The 16,320-nt window shown below is 42.3% G+C and overlaps 5 non-coding genes and 1 pseudogene across 5 annotated transcripts; 3 read left to right on the top strand and 3 right to left on the bottom strand.

Moving 5' to 3' along the window:
- Positions 1 to 2,525: 2,525 nt before the first annotated feature.
- TRNAL-UAG lies at positions 2,526 to 2,607 on the bottom strand. Its single transcript has one exon. It is a non-coding gene; the product is annotated as a tRNA-Leu (tRNA).
- Positions 2,608 to 7,447: 4,840 nt separating this feature from the next.
- Positions 7,448 to 15,468, bottom strand: LOC102870081 (annotated as a pseudogene).
- Positions 12,908 to 12,980, top strand: TRNAT-UGU. The gene has a single exon. It is a non-coding gene; the product is annotated as a tRNA-Thr (tRNA).
- Positions 13,353 to 13,424, top strand: TRNAP-AGG. The gene has a single exon. It is a non-coding gene; the product is annotated as a tRNA-Pro (tRNA).
- TRNAL-AAG lies at positions 15,058 to 15,139 on the bottom strand. Its single transcript has one exon. It is a non-coding gene; the product is annotated as a tRNA-Leu (tRNA).
- A 486-nt stretch (positions 15,469 to 15,954) lies between the features above and the next one.
- Positions 15,955 to 16,026, top strand: TRNAP-AGG. The gene has a single exon. It is a non-coding gene; the product is annotated as a tRNA-Pro (tRNA).
- Positions 16,027 to 16,320: the final 294 nt, after the last annotated feature.

Genomic DNA, 16,320 nt, shown 5'->3' with positions numbered 1-16,320 from the left:
CGCCAGGGATGTGTCCTGTCTCCATACCTTTTCAACCTGTATGCAGAGCCGTTTATCCGAGAGGCTGGGCTCTATGAGGAGAAGCATGGCGTTAGGATTGGTGGAAGATCTATCAACAATCTGCGTTATGCAGATGACACAACCCTGCTCGCTGAAACTGAGGAGGACCTCATGCACTTGCTGCAGAGGGTCAAGGACTGCAGCCTTCAGTATGGACTGAGGCTCAATGTCAAGAAGACAAAGATTCTCACCACTGGACCAATCGGCAGCATCAGGATGGATGGCAAAGAGATTGAGAGTGTTCACAGCTTCATTTGCTCAGCTCCACGGTCAACACTCTTGGCACCAGCAGCCAGGAAATTTAAAAACGTATTGCGATGGGAAAGTCTGCTGTTAGGGACCCCTCTAAAGTACTCCAGAGCAATGGTGTCTCTCTGGAGACTAAGGTGCACCTGATACAGGCCATGGTCTTTGCAATCACTTGTTATGCATCAGAGAGTTGGACAATGACTAGGGAGGATAGAAGGAGAATTGATGACTTTGAGCTGTGGTGCTGGAGAAGAGTATTGAATGTTCCATGGACTGCCAAGAAAACAAACAGATCCATCCGGGAGAGGGTTAAACCAGGCTACTCCTTGCAGGCAAAGATTCTGGGGCTCCGTCTGACATACTTTGGACATGTTGTGAGGAGAGACAGGTCCTTGCAGAGGGACATCATGCTTGGTAGGGTAGAGGGACAGCGCAGGAGGGGAAGACCCTCTATGAGGTGGATTGATTCAGTGACTGGGGTAATCGGGATGGGTATGTCAGAGGCAATGTGATTGGCACAGGATAGAGCAGGGTTTAGGGCTGTTGTACATAGGGTCGCTATGAGTCGCAAATGACTCGACGGCAAATAACAACAAACAACATGCTTCTGAAAGCTGGACAATGAATGTCAGAAAAATTGATGCCTTGAAGCTATAATGCTGGAGAAGATTGTTAAATATTTCATGGATTGCCTAAAGAAGAAACAGATTTAGGAAAAAGTGCAGCCAGAACCAATACTCCTTGGAGGCAAGGATGACAAAGCTTTGTCTTACACTTAGAGCGTATTGTGAGGTAAGGCTCTTACTTATTTCTTGGAAAGGTGGAGAGCCAGTGAAAGAGAAGACCTTCAACTAAATGGATTTGACATAGTGACTGCAGCAATGAGCTCAAATGTGTTAGAGATGATGAGGATGGCACAGAAACAGGATAGGGTTCATTCAGTTCTATTGTTCATACAATCTCCGTGAGTCATACTCGACAGCACCTAAGGACAACCACCAGAGTCTGGAAGAACCTTCAAAGGGAAATGTGAGCGGCATTAAGAGAACACAGAGAAATCTTGTAAAGGAGGAATGGGAACTGTCTAAGCGAGTAAAAATTTTAAAAACTGCTTAGAAAAAATGAAGACTTGATTTTTGCCTAGGGTCCTAGTTCTCCACTCTGCTTCTTTCATTTCTTCCTCATGACACTGCCAGAAAATTCTCTACACCTTTGAGTGAATCGTCCAGGCAAATCTATGTGTTCTTCTGTAACTAACAGGAGCTGCAACGATGGAAATGTGCACCAGGACAATCATCTAAGAGGACATCGTTAAACAGGTGCTAAATGTATCCTGTCCTTTTCCCCTCTGTTTCCAAGCTAAGTGGATTCACTTAAAAGGTACAAGTGGGCAATTAAGTCAATATTTACAGCAGTATCCCAGACTCCCATCCAACAGCTGAACTAAACGGCCACGGTGAAGTGTTTTGGAAGTTCATTTGCAAAATCAAATTTCAAATAACTTAGGTTTTCCCTCATCTCTGCCCCCTCCCCCCCCTCGCATTCTCATCCTATTGGTGCAAATTGTTAAGTAGTTTATCTATTAATTGCCCAGTATGCAAGTTTGAGTCCACCTGAACTGCCTCCAAAGACAGGCCTGGTGACAATTCTGCTCTAACACACCTGAAGTCCCGTGCATGGAAATTGATTCACGGCAACTGGCTTGAAACCTGAGTTTGAACCTTGCTAAGTATTGTCTTTCAGCATTATTTACTCAAAAATTGTTTCATCACACTCAATTACAAAGTAATTGGTCTAAAGCCAACCTCAGGTCTCGGCAGCGTTTTGCAAGCACAGAGCTGTGCTGGCGACGCGCTGATAGAGAAGGAACTTTCTGGGACGCCCTCCGGTCCTAGATGGTGAAGCAGTTCAGGAGAACCAATCAATGAAAGCGTGGGATGCAGCCGAGGATGGAAAACGCTCCCAAATACACGAACACTAGAGCAGCGCAAATTCCAGCATAGGAGGGCAGAGAGCAACTAGCAGCAAGGGTACAGAATTTCTAGGCAGAAAAACCTTTGTTTGTGAATAGCAGCTGTGCGACTGAACCAGTGTGAACTCTTGGAGATGGGTCTGTGTGAGTGGTGCGGAGGGAAAAGCCCCCCAGCTAAAATCACCCACTTTATTCAAGTCCTTTCCCAGAAATCGAGATTTCTCGCTAGACTAAAACATTCCACTGGCAGTGATGGGATTCGAACCCACGCCTCCGAAGAGACTGGAGCCTAAATCCAGCGCCTTAGACCGCTCGGCCACACTACCACATGCTTCTTCCCAGTTCTTTCTTCATCTCTGAATTATTTGTCTTCGCGTGAAGGCAGGCGTGGAGGTAACTTCCTAGCTGTAAGCAATTTCTTCAAGTGTTTTTATTTTCTCCCATTGTGATCCACAAGGACTCAAGAGAAAGATCCTCACTTTTTCAATTTCCCTGGAAATTGTACTTTGCAGGATAGTTAATAGCACCAGTAGGAGAGATGCAGAAGAGAGCAGCACACCAAATGACAGTGTGTGTGTGAGAGACAACAAATGATTGTAAAATTCTGTGCGGTGTTTCAGTAGAAATATATTCTTTTTAAGAAAAATATTCTTGTCGTTTTAACACCAAAAAGATTTTTCTCAAATCAATTATACTTGGAAGGCTAAAAACTCTATGCGAAGTAAACTTCTTGAAATTTCTGAAAAGATAAGAGTGTGCTTTTGTAACAATTTTCAGCAGTTCTTTGTTTTACAGTGCGGCTTGTGAATTGGGATCCACTCGATGGCAGTTGTTTCATCCTGGGGGTATTTCTACAGTCACTGATTTTGTCATATTTTCTGTTGATTTAGCTAAATATTGTAGTAAGGTAGTATTTCCAAACCTGTATCAATAACTCTTTTTTGAGGATGAAATGATAATTAATTATTGGTTAATCATGGTTGTTTTTATGTGCTGTAGAATATGACTCATAGTAACCCGATAAACAATAGATCAGAACCCTGCCCTATCCTGTGCCATCCTCATCATTTTTGACAAACTTGAGCCCATTGCTGCAGTCACTGTGTCAATCTATCCTGTCTTCCTCTCTTTTGCTGATCTTTCAACTTTCCTAGCACGATGTTCTCTCCAAAAAAGAACTCCTTCCAGCAATATACCCAAAGTAGGTGAGACGAAGCTTCACCGTCTTTGCCTCTAAAGAGTACTCTGGCTGCATTTTTTCCAAGACAGAAGATTTCAAAGGGCAGCTCCGGAAGGCACAGCAAAGTATTAAAACAGAATGTGCAAAGAAATGAAATTAAAAGATTAAAAGAGAAGAACTTGCTCAGCATTTCTCGAGCTGAGAGAACGGAAAAATAAATTCATGCCTTGAGTTGCCTATGGGCAAATTTTTGAATGATCCAAGAAGCATCAAAAGAAGATAGAGGGAATGTACAGAGTCACTGTACCAAAATGAATTGGTCGACACTGAAATATTTGCGAAGTAGCAGATAATCAAGAGTCATCGTTAATAAAGGAAATATTTCAAGCTGCATAATGAAAAGCAAGCCCTCCAGAAACCCCCAGGGCTCCTTAATTAAAGACAAAGGAGAAAACACAAAATAGGCTTCCAGTTACTTATGAATCATGGAGTACCAAAAGAACAAACATGTCTTGGAGAAAGTGCAGCCAGAGTTCTCCTTAAAGGCAAGGATGGTGAAGCTTCCTCTCACATACTTTGGGCATGTGGTTAGGAGGAGCCCTTCCTTGGAAAGGGACATCATTCTAGGAAAAGTGGAAGGTCAATGGAAGAGAGAAAGACTCCCAATGAAATGAATTGACACTGTGACTGAAGCACTGAGCATAAGTATATCAGAGATAATGAAGCTGGCATGGAATAGGACAAGATTCAGATCTATTGTTCATAGGGTCACCATTTAGAGCACTTAACAACAATAACTATAATTCGATATAGAAAAATTTACAAAACTTTTGGGTATTAATGTCCATATACTCTAAGAAAAGTTGCATTTAAGCAATTTACAACTATATTTGTCACATATTAGTCAATTATTAAAAAGAACGATAAAACTTACTAAGTGAACTCTGGGACCCTCGTGGGCAGGGAGTTGTGGGCTGACAACCCAAAGACATTCTTGTGTGAATTCATCAGCTGCTTGGTCAGAAAAAGATGTACAGTACGGTATCTCCCGTGTAGTTTACAGCCTCTGAGTTCAGCCTCTAAAGTTCAGCCAAGTCTATTCCTACTTGATGGCAGTGAGTTGGTTTTGAGGCTCATGGTTTTCTGGGGGGGGAGGGGGTGTTTGTTGGTTTTTTTCCTCTGGGAGTGTAACACTACAAATTACCACACTAAATGATGCCAGTGTTAGTGATGCCTTTAAGGATAGTCCAGAGTTAATTACGCAAATGCCATCTGAAGAAGAATTCTATTATAAACAAGGCAATAAGATGCAGGGTGAGATCTCAAGAACATGGAAACAGCCCAAAGGTCCAACTACAGTTGAATGGATTCACATGATGAAGCATTGGTTTTGTAAATCACTACCTAACTTGAGAGGGACTGGGGAGCATTATGCTGTGTGAACTAACTCAGTCCCACAAGGACAAATACTGCATAAGACCACTGTTGTAGAACATGTATGAGGATCCAAGGGGGAGAGACTGGGAGCAGAGGGGTGAGGATTGGGCAGGAAAAAGATGCAGCATGAGGAACAAAAGCACAATCATAATTTACTGAAAATTGTTAGAAGCAATGGAAGAACAAAGAAGTCCTCATTATTCTGTTAGTCTTTGGTTATGTATCTCAGAGAGCTATGGGACCCCAAGTTCTGGCAGGCCTGTGAAAGGAATTTCTTTGTAAGTCTTTCTGTGCTGGTTCTGAACAGTTAAGTGAGTCTCTTCCTAGCTGTTGGGGTTGGTAGCTATAGTAGAGGTTCACTCTACATATTTGAGCACAGAGGCCTGCTGCTTTAGGACCTGAACAATCTCCTCCTTCAGGGTTGAAAGTGACCTCCAGAAGGAGATTAAATTCCAAGAACATTCCCAGCTTGGAAAAGGGTGGATCTCAAAATTCCAGCTAGTTCCCCTAGTTCTAGGTTGTTTCTTTAGAAAGGAGTAGAAGGGAAATGTTTCTAGTATCAGAAGTGGCCATTACATACCTATAAACACATTCTATTTATAGGTACAGGCAAAGCCCTGGCTGTATATTATCTTTGTTCTTTTGCTGTTCCTAATTGACATTTCTAAGTCTCTGGATTCTGAAATGTTCCTGAGAGTTCAATGAAAAGTTTCCTAACTTTAAGGACTCTTTGACTCCTGTGACTTCCAAACTCCACCACTCTTTCGCTTCTTCCCTTTGTCCAGTGTGTAGCATTAAAGGTCTGGGTGGATATAAGGCGAGAAAGATGCAGGGTTGTGTAGATAGAGAGTGACAAACACCCCTCATGGAAACTTTGCTGAGAGAAGGTCTAGGTGTTTCATCATCACTACTGTCATAGATGGTGGACAGAAAAGAAGTTGGATGAGGGAAGAGAGGAAATATCTACTATCTATTGAACTATGATGCCTCAGAATTGATCCATCTTGCTGGTGTTGTAGTCCTTGGAGAGTCATGTTGGTTGGAATCCACTAGCTTCTCTGACAGAGAAAGATAGGCAGTCTCCTCCTGTGTGATTTACATTCTCAGAAGACCAGCTGGAGGGTCAGTTATGAGTTGATTATGACTCGGTGGCAATGACTTAAGTGGGGTAAAGAGCAGGGAAATGTCATTTTTTTTATAATACTTTAAAATACAATTACAGTAGCATTTATGTGTGTTAAAAGTATTAATAAACACATTTAAGCAAACTGATTTCTGTAATGATGTCTTGAATTTTTCAAATACCAAGAATCTCATAAAATATAAGTGATCCTTCCTGATCTTTTTAAATATTAGGTCAGTCAATAAACCAAACCAATTAGCAGGAAGGAAGTGTGTTCACTGTGGCTGAGCTCCCTTTGATTCTGAATGTTGAGATGCCTCACATTGACAGACCTCAAAGCATTTCCTCAATGACAAAGTACCACCCTCTAGTCCCTGGCAGGACAATTTCCTCACCTGAATTATGTTTAATGGATCTTTCAATGGAAAAAGAACCTTGCTCTACTCTCCCAGAAATGGGCCACTTATTGGACTATACAGTTCAATCAAGAAGTATCTAAGACCCAGAGCCAGAGGTCTCAGCTTTTCTAGTAGACTTTGCATATTGTTGTTGGCCATCCACTATCAAATGGATGGATAGTTGCCTCATTGGAAAGATAGCTGATATAAAGAAACACAATGCACTCCTTTGTTTGTTTATGTTTCTTATAAATGCTAGGTTGGTTTATAAGAGCTGCTCTGGGAAGTTACACAATTTGTTTACAATGAGAAGTCATCTAACTGAACATACTGTACATGGCAATTAGCAGTCGTCATGGCAAGGGGAAACCACAGCCTGCTGGCTGCAGCCAGCACACAAATAACCAGGGAACAGGAGGAAAACACAAGGATTGAATTAGGGTATGGGGTTTATTTTAATTATAAAAGAATTTAGGAAATCCTAACAAAGGAAAGGAATATTTCACACTAAGAAGACACTAGAACACAAATGACAAGTATTTAACTTCTGTTCTAATCCCATCTCCAAAAACACCAGAGACGCTGAAGCAGGGATATGTCCAGTCATATCCCTACCCTCCTTCTCTCTTAATTTCCATGGAGTCTCCCACCCAAACAAAGAAATCCTAACTTTACCGCAGAATTAAGTCACTTAATTCCCACTTCAGCTAACTCAAAAAAGTCCTCCTTACCTTCCTTCACAAACATATATGCTCTGTCTGGTTAGCTATGTCTATTGGACAAACACACGTGGTTAAATTGAAGCCAAGATTATGTTTGCCCACGCCCTCCCCACTAAAGGACTATTCCCCGAGTCTTCAAGAAAGCTTCACTGGCCTCCAAAAAGCAAGAGTTTTTAACTGGGCCTGAGGAATAAAAAAGACCTCAATATTTTGCACTCTGAATTACAGCTAGTGAGAAAAGTAGGAGAAAGGAGATGAGGGCGTGGGATGAAGAAGAGGGGGCGTTTGATGACCGGAGTCTACCAGTTAGTTTTTATACTGGAGGGGCTCGTCGCGGGTCTCGTGGAGAAGACAATGTGCGGATAAGGGCGTCTGTCACCGAGAAGGGATCACAGTTGGCAGAGGGGCGGTGGTCTTCAAAGTAACCCTTCTTCTCCTGGCCACCAGTCTAGGAATGCCACAGTTGGCCACATCGGCAGAGAAGTCGTTGATGTTGGAGGTTTCGTGGAATCCAGTGAGGTGCCAGCGTCGTGCAGGCCTCCTTTGGGATCACAGGAGCCGAGGTGGTACTGGTGCCGCTTGCTGAGTCTCTCAACCGACTCCTCAATGTGCTTCAGACCATTCTCTTTTCGCATGGCCTTGGTGCTAAAGTTGGTATGACATCCAGCACCCTTCCAGTTCCCAGGAGTGGGCTTGGGGTCGAAGATCGCTATAACGCCAAAGTCTTCACACACAAGGTGCAGGATGAAAGGGCCACCCAGCGATGATCTCCCATGTCAATTCCTTTACAGGGGCCTATCTAGAACTCCCACTGGGCAGGCACGACTTCTGCATTTGTCCCCCCATTCTTGATGCCAGCATATAAGCACGCCAGGTAGTGAGCCTCTACAATGTCCCTGCCATAAGCTTTATCTGCTCCCACACCACAGTAATAGGGACCTTGGGGACCAGGGAAACCATTGTAAGGCCAACCAAAGGGGAGACGTCTGTCCCATGAGGGTGTATTCCTGCTCCATTCCAAACCAGGGGTGCTGGTTGCTCACCATGTTCACTATCCATTTACAGGTGTGCCTTAAATTGGTCTCTGTAGGTTTTTGGTTTTACTTAAAGACTTCCCACAATAGCAGCTTGTTGGGGTCCTTGCAGAGAGGATCCCAAAACATGGCAGCAGGAAGGAGATTCATGTCATTCTTGGAGCCTTCAGACTGGAAAGTACTGGAGCCATCAAAATTCCACTCAGGCAACTCTTCTATACTCTTGGGCTCCCTGTCTAAGGTTCAGGTCTTGCAGCGCAGTCCTCCTGTGCTATCAGTCCAGATATACATGGCTTGGACTTTCTCACCCTGAGACAGAGCTGTATACACCTGCTTGATGCCTTTGTTCAAGTGGGAACTTATTGAAGTGGCCACAGTGGAAGGTGTTCTGGGCAGAGAGCAAGTTGGAGGGAAAGCAGGCCAGGAGAGTGAGGAGAGGAAAGGAGAGGATAGGTGTGCAGTTAGATGATTGACTCAACTCCTATTCCCGGCTCTCCACAATGTACTCCTTTGACACAAAGCTGTTCCTCCTGAATCTTCCTGGATAATTGCTAGCAGAAGACTTTCACCGGCCTTGCAATATAAAGTTCTGTCCAGCCTCCACTGGACCACCAGGTGTTGCCGGAGGACTCCTTACAGCTATGCTTTAAGAAGCTTTCTAAATGACAAGTTTTAAAAAAGGAAAAAGCAGTAAATGACAACTTTTTTAAAAAATACATAAATATTTTTTGACATAAGAAATCTTGTTGAAAGTTACCTACAAGTATTAAGTACTAATAAATACCATGTTCATTTTTTAAATAGGTCAGGTATTCCTTTCAGCATTTGGACCCTACTCAAATCTTTAGCTCTCATACAAAGATGAATAGTCTCCTCCCATAAGGGTTTACAGCTTTAGAAATTGATGAAGTTGTAGTTGTTGTGCACCATCAAGTCTGAACTGATCCATTGCTGACTCTCCAGCAGGTTTTCAGAGGGAGTAAATAGCACAGAGTGGATCGCTCACCTTTCTTTCTCCTGCGGAGCAGCTGATGAATTTGAATTACGAACCTTTGGGTTGGCAGCACAACTCATCACTACTAAGCTAACAGAGCTCACTAATCAGTAAAGGGTCGTTATAAATTGAACTCCACTCCGCTAGCAAAGAGTTCTGGCTTTTTTAAAAAAAAAAAAAATATTTTTTTAAAAGTTACTTTTGTGAGCGTGTACCGTCAAATCGGATCTGACTGGTACAGGAGGAGATTGCCCCTCTTTCCCCGGCAGAGCATCTCGTGGAGTTGAACCGTGCACCTCTGGGATTGTAGTTGCAGCTTCCTGCCACTAGGCTAGCAGAGTTTTCCGAACAGTTCTGGTTTATACAGCTTCCTGGAGCAGGCTTGATGACGTGGTGTATGAATCTCTTTCCTGCTGTAGTGTTAAGGGTTCATTGTTCAAATTAACTTGCCAGGTGGATGGGCAGAAATATGTGAATAGGCTATCCACAAGAGGATTGGCTAGTCTCATTCAGTTGAGTGCATCCGGAGGCAGAATGGGAAGATCTTTCCCACCAGCACAGAAGAAGCAAGAGACTATAGCATGTTCTTCAGGCCCGGAGAATCTTATGCCAGCCAGACGAGGACCTGTGGGAGCAGCAGCCCCAGCAGCCACCAGGAGAACCAGGGACCTGACAGGAGAGGGAGTCATGGGGTTGCTCCACCATGGGACTGGAGCTAAGATCCTTTGCCCAAGTTTGTTGAGTCTTAACAGGCTGTACTCTTCCCTCTTGGATTGTTAGATATTGTCTGTAAGCCCTTTCTAGAGCGTAGACAACTATCCTGGAAAATCAATGAGTTTCTCAGGCTATTAAAAACCAGTATAGAACAAAGCAAATTGGTCCACCATTCAGCCGTTCACTGAGGAATTAGCTGAGGAAGGGGAGCGAGAAGGCAGTTCAGACAGTGCTGACTGCTCAACAATTTTGCTTAAGACCAATTTTAGAAAACATTCCTTGCCAAACACAAGGACATTGAGACTCCACAGAGTTAACCGATTGGTTGACCTACATTCCACACTCAACTGCCTACACATACACACTTCATTTATGTTTTAAAGTTATTTTTAATGCGATTTCCCCCCCCCTACTCTAGAAAGAAAGACTGACAATTTGCCGTTTTCTTAAGGGATAAGAGACTTGTCTTTAGGTCCAAAAGGATCACACTGTGCTGGTCAGGTTCCCCTGGTGAGATGTCTTATGTTGACAGACTAGAAATAGATACTGGATTTTTTTATTCTTGCAGACAAAGCAATCAGCTCAAACAGTCTTTTCACTCTCTTGGAGCCATGAGGCCTATTACTTGGTGTAGAAAGACTAAAGGTGAATGTAAAGGGAGTTATTAGAAGGAGAACCATTGTTTGGCTATTATCTTCTTCCTCCCTGGCAGTGATAAGTGTTCCATTCACCTCAACAGTGAGATGTTTCTCCATGACTCATTCTTGAACTGAGACTGATGTAAATGCCTTACTTTATCTAAACAGAGAACGTCTCTTCTCTTGCTTAACCATTTGTAAGATCACAAACACCAGGAAAAAAGGTATTTTCAATGACTGGAAATGAAGAAATCATAAATTTACAGATTTTTTTACAGACTTGTAATCTTGAATAAATGCAAACACTAAAAAAATAGTGGATACAAGAGTAAGCTTATGGCCAGAGGGTCTAAATCTTATGATACAGTAAGATTCACTTTTTTGGGGCTGCTTGAATCAGTGTATTTAAAAAAAAAAATACAGTGAGAAATAGGTACAAGACCTTTTTGAGTTAAACACAATTTTAGTTTCTGCTTATCAGTTTATATAAACACAGTGTTTAAATGAAAACAGAATCCTTTGAGTTTTCTATATTATTTTGATATTAAAAATATGTAAGTCTGTATGTGCCTTAAGACATTAAATTGCTTCTAATCGACATCCCTTATCTCTTCTGGACTTTTGAGAAAGAGGCACTAATTCTAATAAAGCAGACTTCAGAGTCCTAAAAGGGCAAAATGGAGAGAAAACTTTCTTCCCTGGATTTACCATTATTAACCTCCTTACCCATCAGGATTGTTGATTGTGGACCCAAGCAAAATGTAATTGTTTACAACCTCAATCTCCTTCCTCTCTGTCACTGTGCTGCCAATTGACTCAGTGGTGAGAATATTTGTTTTCTTGATGTTAAGATGCAATCCATATTGAAGACTATGTAATCCTTGACCTTCTATAGGAAATGCTTTGAATCCTCCTCCATTTCAGCAGGCAAAGTTGTGTCATCTGCATAATACAGGTTGTTGACAATCAACATTCTTAGTACCAGCAGTCAAGACATTAAAAGACAAGTTGCTTTAGGAAAGTCTATGGTCCTCTCCAGAGTGCTAAGGAGCAACAATGTCAGACAGAGACTAAGGTAAGCCTTATCCAGGCCCTGGTTTTCTCAATTATTTGCTATGCATATGAGAGCTGAACAGTGACTAAGGATGACAAGAAGAATCAATGCCATGAGTTGTGGTCCTGGAGAAGAGTATTGAACATCCCATGGACTGCCAAGAGAACAAACAGGTCTGTCCTAGAGAAGGTGAAAGCAGGTTGTTCCTTCCAGGCAAGGATTGTGAATCTCAGTATTTCATGTTGCCAGGAGGGACCAGTCTTTGGAGAAGGACATCATACTTGGAATGGTTGAGGGACAGCGCAGGATAGAGAGACCCTGAATGAGATGGATTAAAACAGTGATTGTGGCAATGGGAGTGGATGCTTCAGATTGACCGAGATTAGTAAAATTGGCTCAAGATAGGGCAGATTCAGAGCTATTGTTTGTAGGGTCGCTATAAGTGGTAGTCCACCCGATGGCACATAAAAATAACAACAACCCATTAAACATGCTTCCTTATGCATTACTCATTTCTCACTAGTTATCCTGCACCATGGGTGCACAAGAGATAACATCTCAGGCAAGGTATTAAGATGAGGGAAGAGAAAAGATACACAGGATAGTGGCTTTGACCAAAGTTGAAAGCGTAGACTTTTCTAGGGGTTAACAGGACAAGATAAAGTTCTAGTTTTTATGATGTCTGTTCAGATTGACATCTGTAATTAAAAAATAGTCCATGGTCACAATAACAAGAAGTTGGAAACAACATAAGTGCCCATCAACAAACAAACGGATAGAGAAGCTCTGGTATATTCACACAATGGAATACTACACTGCATTGAAAAACAAGGAACTCATGCAATATTATTCGAAATGGGTGACCCTGGAGGACATTATGCTGTGTGAAATATCTCAGTCGCAAAAGGACAAATATTGCATAGTGCCACAGTAGTAAAACGGGACTGACATCAGGGGGAGACTGAGAAAGATGGGATAAATAATGTATACTGCATTGAAACAGATGAGAGAGAAAACTGTTTAAAAGGGATATGTGATTAGGTATTATTGTCATGACAAGAGTCCAGAACGAAGACTGCATAGTGGAGTGGACCTTTGGAGGAGGGATTGTAAAGCAATGAAAGAATTTTTTCTTTTATTTTTCCAAGAGAAGAATGTATAGGCGGGGAGGGGTGGACAGAGAGAAAAGTGCAACAATGAATGAATGGAAATCTAAAGTGTCTGTAAGTTTTTATTAAAATGAATAATTAAAAATATTGAAAGAAAAAAAAAAAAGGTCCAGCAGCCTGCACACATATAAGGTTAGAGGCAAAGGAGCTGAGCACCAGCTTGGGCTCCATAGCTCAGGGGTTAGAGCACTGGTCTTGTAAACCAGGGGTCGCGAGTTCAAATCTCGCTGGGGCCTGCTTTTAGTATCCTGTTTGGTTTTTCCCTTCCCCCGTCTCCCTTTCAACTTCCTACTTCGAGTTACCTTTCAAATATTCCTACATAGTCGTGTGGCACTAGGCAAAAATGTCAAGGAAACCATACATGCCAGAGCGTCTTTACCCTCGGCGCGGTTTCAATGATTATAGATTTAGGTTACGCTGCCAGAAGCGACCATGCTGGTCTATTGTACCCCAAAACAGCTGTTACGTGAATCATATGGTGAAGTTTATACTTGCGCTACACAGACAATCCTGTTAATAAAAGGCGCTCAAATATATATTCCTTGGGGAAACAGTTAATGACGTGATTGAACCTTGAGTTTAAAATGGAAAAAAAAGAACTTCAACGTGGCTCGTTGGTCTAGGGGTATGATTCTCGCTTAGGGTGCGAGAGGTCCCGGGTTCAAATCCCGGACGAGCCCTTTTTATTTCGGGCATCTCTTGGAGCACATGGAGTGTCTATAGAATGTCCGGGGAGTTCTTACATAAAACTAACTTTAAAGCAGTTGCTTAGTTTCATTCTGTTCTTGTTAATCTGCTTTGAAAAGTCGCAACCAAATGGCTTGATGGATATTTAAAATGACGAAAGAAATTCTGTCTAAAGGATTCTGGAGGCAGACAGTAGAGCGGACTGGCAGGGGGGGTGATGAAGAATGGGCCACAACTGGATGCAACAAGTCTTATAGCTTGCATGTGCATTTGCTGTGAAATAGCTGGCTTTATTTTAATAGTTACCATGGAGATTACCATGAGTAATTTTTTTTTATAATGGGTCACTGTGATGGTCTTTTTTTTTTTTTTTTAAAAAAAACCCAATTTACAGATAATTTGCAAAAACGTACACTTTCTATATATCTTTCCCAAATCTCTCTAATGGCAATAGTTATGTAACTGTGGTAAAAATTACAAAACCAATAACTTAATACAATATTATTTACTGAGCTACAAATTTCATTCAGACTTCACCAATTTTTGCACTAATGTTAATTTTCTGATCCAAGAGCCAACACAGAATCTCACATTGCATTTAATAACCATATATTTTTCGTGTCCTCCAAAAGTGACAGTCCCATACTGATCAGTCAGTTTGTAAAACATTCCTATATTTAATGATTTCTCATGATTAGTGGAGGTTATGCATTTTTTAGCAAGAAAATCAGAGGAGTGATGTGCCTTTCTAGGGGGATATTATACCACATAACTGGGCTTCCTAACTCTTCAAACTTCCCTTGAAAGACATGCCTTTGTCTACGCATTTATGTAACTAATCAAAGCACATAACTTTTATTTTTTACTGCCAGAATTTTTAAAGCTCCTTATTCGCATTAATGTCCCTAACATTCGCATGAGATGTACACTATAATTCACAAATGAGAAAAATTTTGTAGATGGAAGGTAGTAAGTAGCTTGCTTAAAAGTCACCAAGGTGTTCTAACAAGAGCCCACTACTCTCCCCACATAACTTCCTTTTTTTAAACCTCATTTGTTTACTGCTTGCTTACAATGTATCTAGACCATTTTAAAAATTGCATGACTTACTTTTCTAATTTGGCCTGTGATCCTTCCTGTGACCCTGCCGGTGTGCTGGGATTATGTTCTGTATTTTGTGTACTCCTCAACAACTAGGACCCTGTCAGCTTCAGAGTTCTCTGTGATAGTGAATAATGGCAAAGCTACACTTGCAAGTGTATAAATATTAAGGTCCAAATACATTGCCTCTTTGAAGCCATGGATGTAATGCTATCTCTATGATCTTGCTATCGAGTTACTGTCTTTGTATTAGGAAAGATTAAGATATATGAGAAATGTTAAAACAGTATGTCTAGATTGTCAGCCAATATGAAATGAGAAAGAGATGAATCCAGTTAAAAGTCCGGCAGATTACAGGTCATATCGAACTTTCACCAGGCTTCTCAAGCAGACAACTGCCCATCTTCGTGCCTAGCCCACGGAGTTTTAAAGCTCGGGCATCTAAATCACTGCCGTGACGTTCAATATACTGCACACTGCTCACCTGCAATATCAGTAATTACAGCAGAAATTTTAAAAAACTAATGGCAGCGGTGGGATTCGAACCCACGCCCCCGAAGAGACTGGAGCCTTAATCCAGCGCCTTAGACCGCTCGGCCACGCTACCCAGTGAGCGCAAAGCTGGAAGTTTACCCTCTACAGTGCGCTCTCTTTCCTCCCTCGCTAATTGGTTTTGTTCTGTTTTTTTTTCTACGTTTAAGTCAAAGTATTTGAGACTGATGAAAAGGACGATAACACACCGTTTTTAAGATTTCCTGAGAGGGATGACAAACTCTTTGGCTTAGCTTTTACAGAAAGTCTGCCCTGTGCAGGCTTGTCATTCAGGAGACTCAGACCTTCTCCTGTTGCGCTACTGGGACTGTCTCCGTAGAATGATGAGTCTGGGGCCACTCCGACGTGAGGGTACCTGGATGTTCCTGGAAGAAACGGGGACATTTTCCAGGAAGTAATTTCCACCCAGATTAAAGAGCAGGACTTCGAGGCCTCAGCCTGGCTTAACCCAGGAACAAGCCATTTTGTGCTCCGAGGCCTGCATTGCTTCGCCCTCAGGAGCCGCTCGCCCGGGAAGACCCAAAAACCCCTCTCGCAAAGGACCCTTCCCCACCCTTCAAAGTTGCGAGATCACTCGGACTTACGCTTCGACTCGTGACTGCATTGTTTACACAAACCCCTGCAAATATTTTGTTTTCTGCAAGAGAAAATTTTCAGTGAAAATATTTTGCTTGATGCACAAACGTATTTTTTCCCCTTCTTTTAAAAACATCAAGGGTGCAGCAAACGGCAGTGACATATTTTCCCACTAGTCGTCACCCCAGATCCACAGTTTGTGTGTTTTTTAAAAAAAAAAAAAAATGCAACCTGTAGACGTGGCTAAAAGTTTCTTTTCTGAAGTTTAAAAACGCCAAGTTTCCTAACACGTGCGGCTCGTTGGTCTAGGGGTATGATTCTCGCTTAGGGTGCGAGAGGTCCCGGGTTCAAATCCCGGACGAGCCCTACTTTTGCTTCCTCTCCTTTCAATAAAACCCCAAAGTTCTTAATGTAGGAAAATACTGTTCCTGTTGTTGTTGTTGTTATGTGCCATCGACTCGCTTGCGACTCATAGCGACCCTCTGTACAACAGCCCTAAACTCTGCTCTGTCCTATGCCAATCGCACTGTCTCCGACACTCCCATCCCTATTATCCCAGTCACTCACTGAATCAATCCACCTCATAGAGGGCCTTCCTCTCCTGCGCTGTCCCTCCACCCTCCCAAGCATGATGTCCTTCTCCAAGGACCGGTCTCTACT

The sequence above is a fragment of the Elephantulus edwardii genome, unplaced genomic scaffold (genome assembly GCF_000299155.1).
Source record: "Elephantulus edwardii isolate Elephantulus edwardi_28Jun2011 unplaced genomic scaffold, EleEdw1.0 scaffold00026, whole genome shotgun sequence".
NCBI lineage: Eukaryota > Metazoa > Chordata > Mammalia > Macroscelidea > Macroscelididae > Elephantulus > Elephantulus edwardii.
This window is presented reverse-complemented; position numbering and strand designations above follow the sequence as displayed.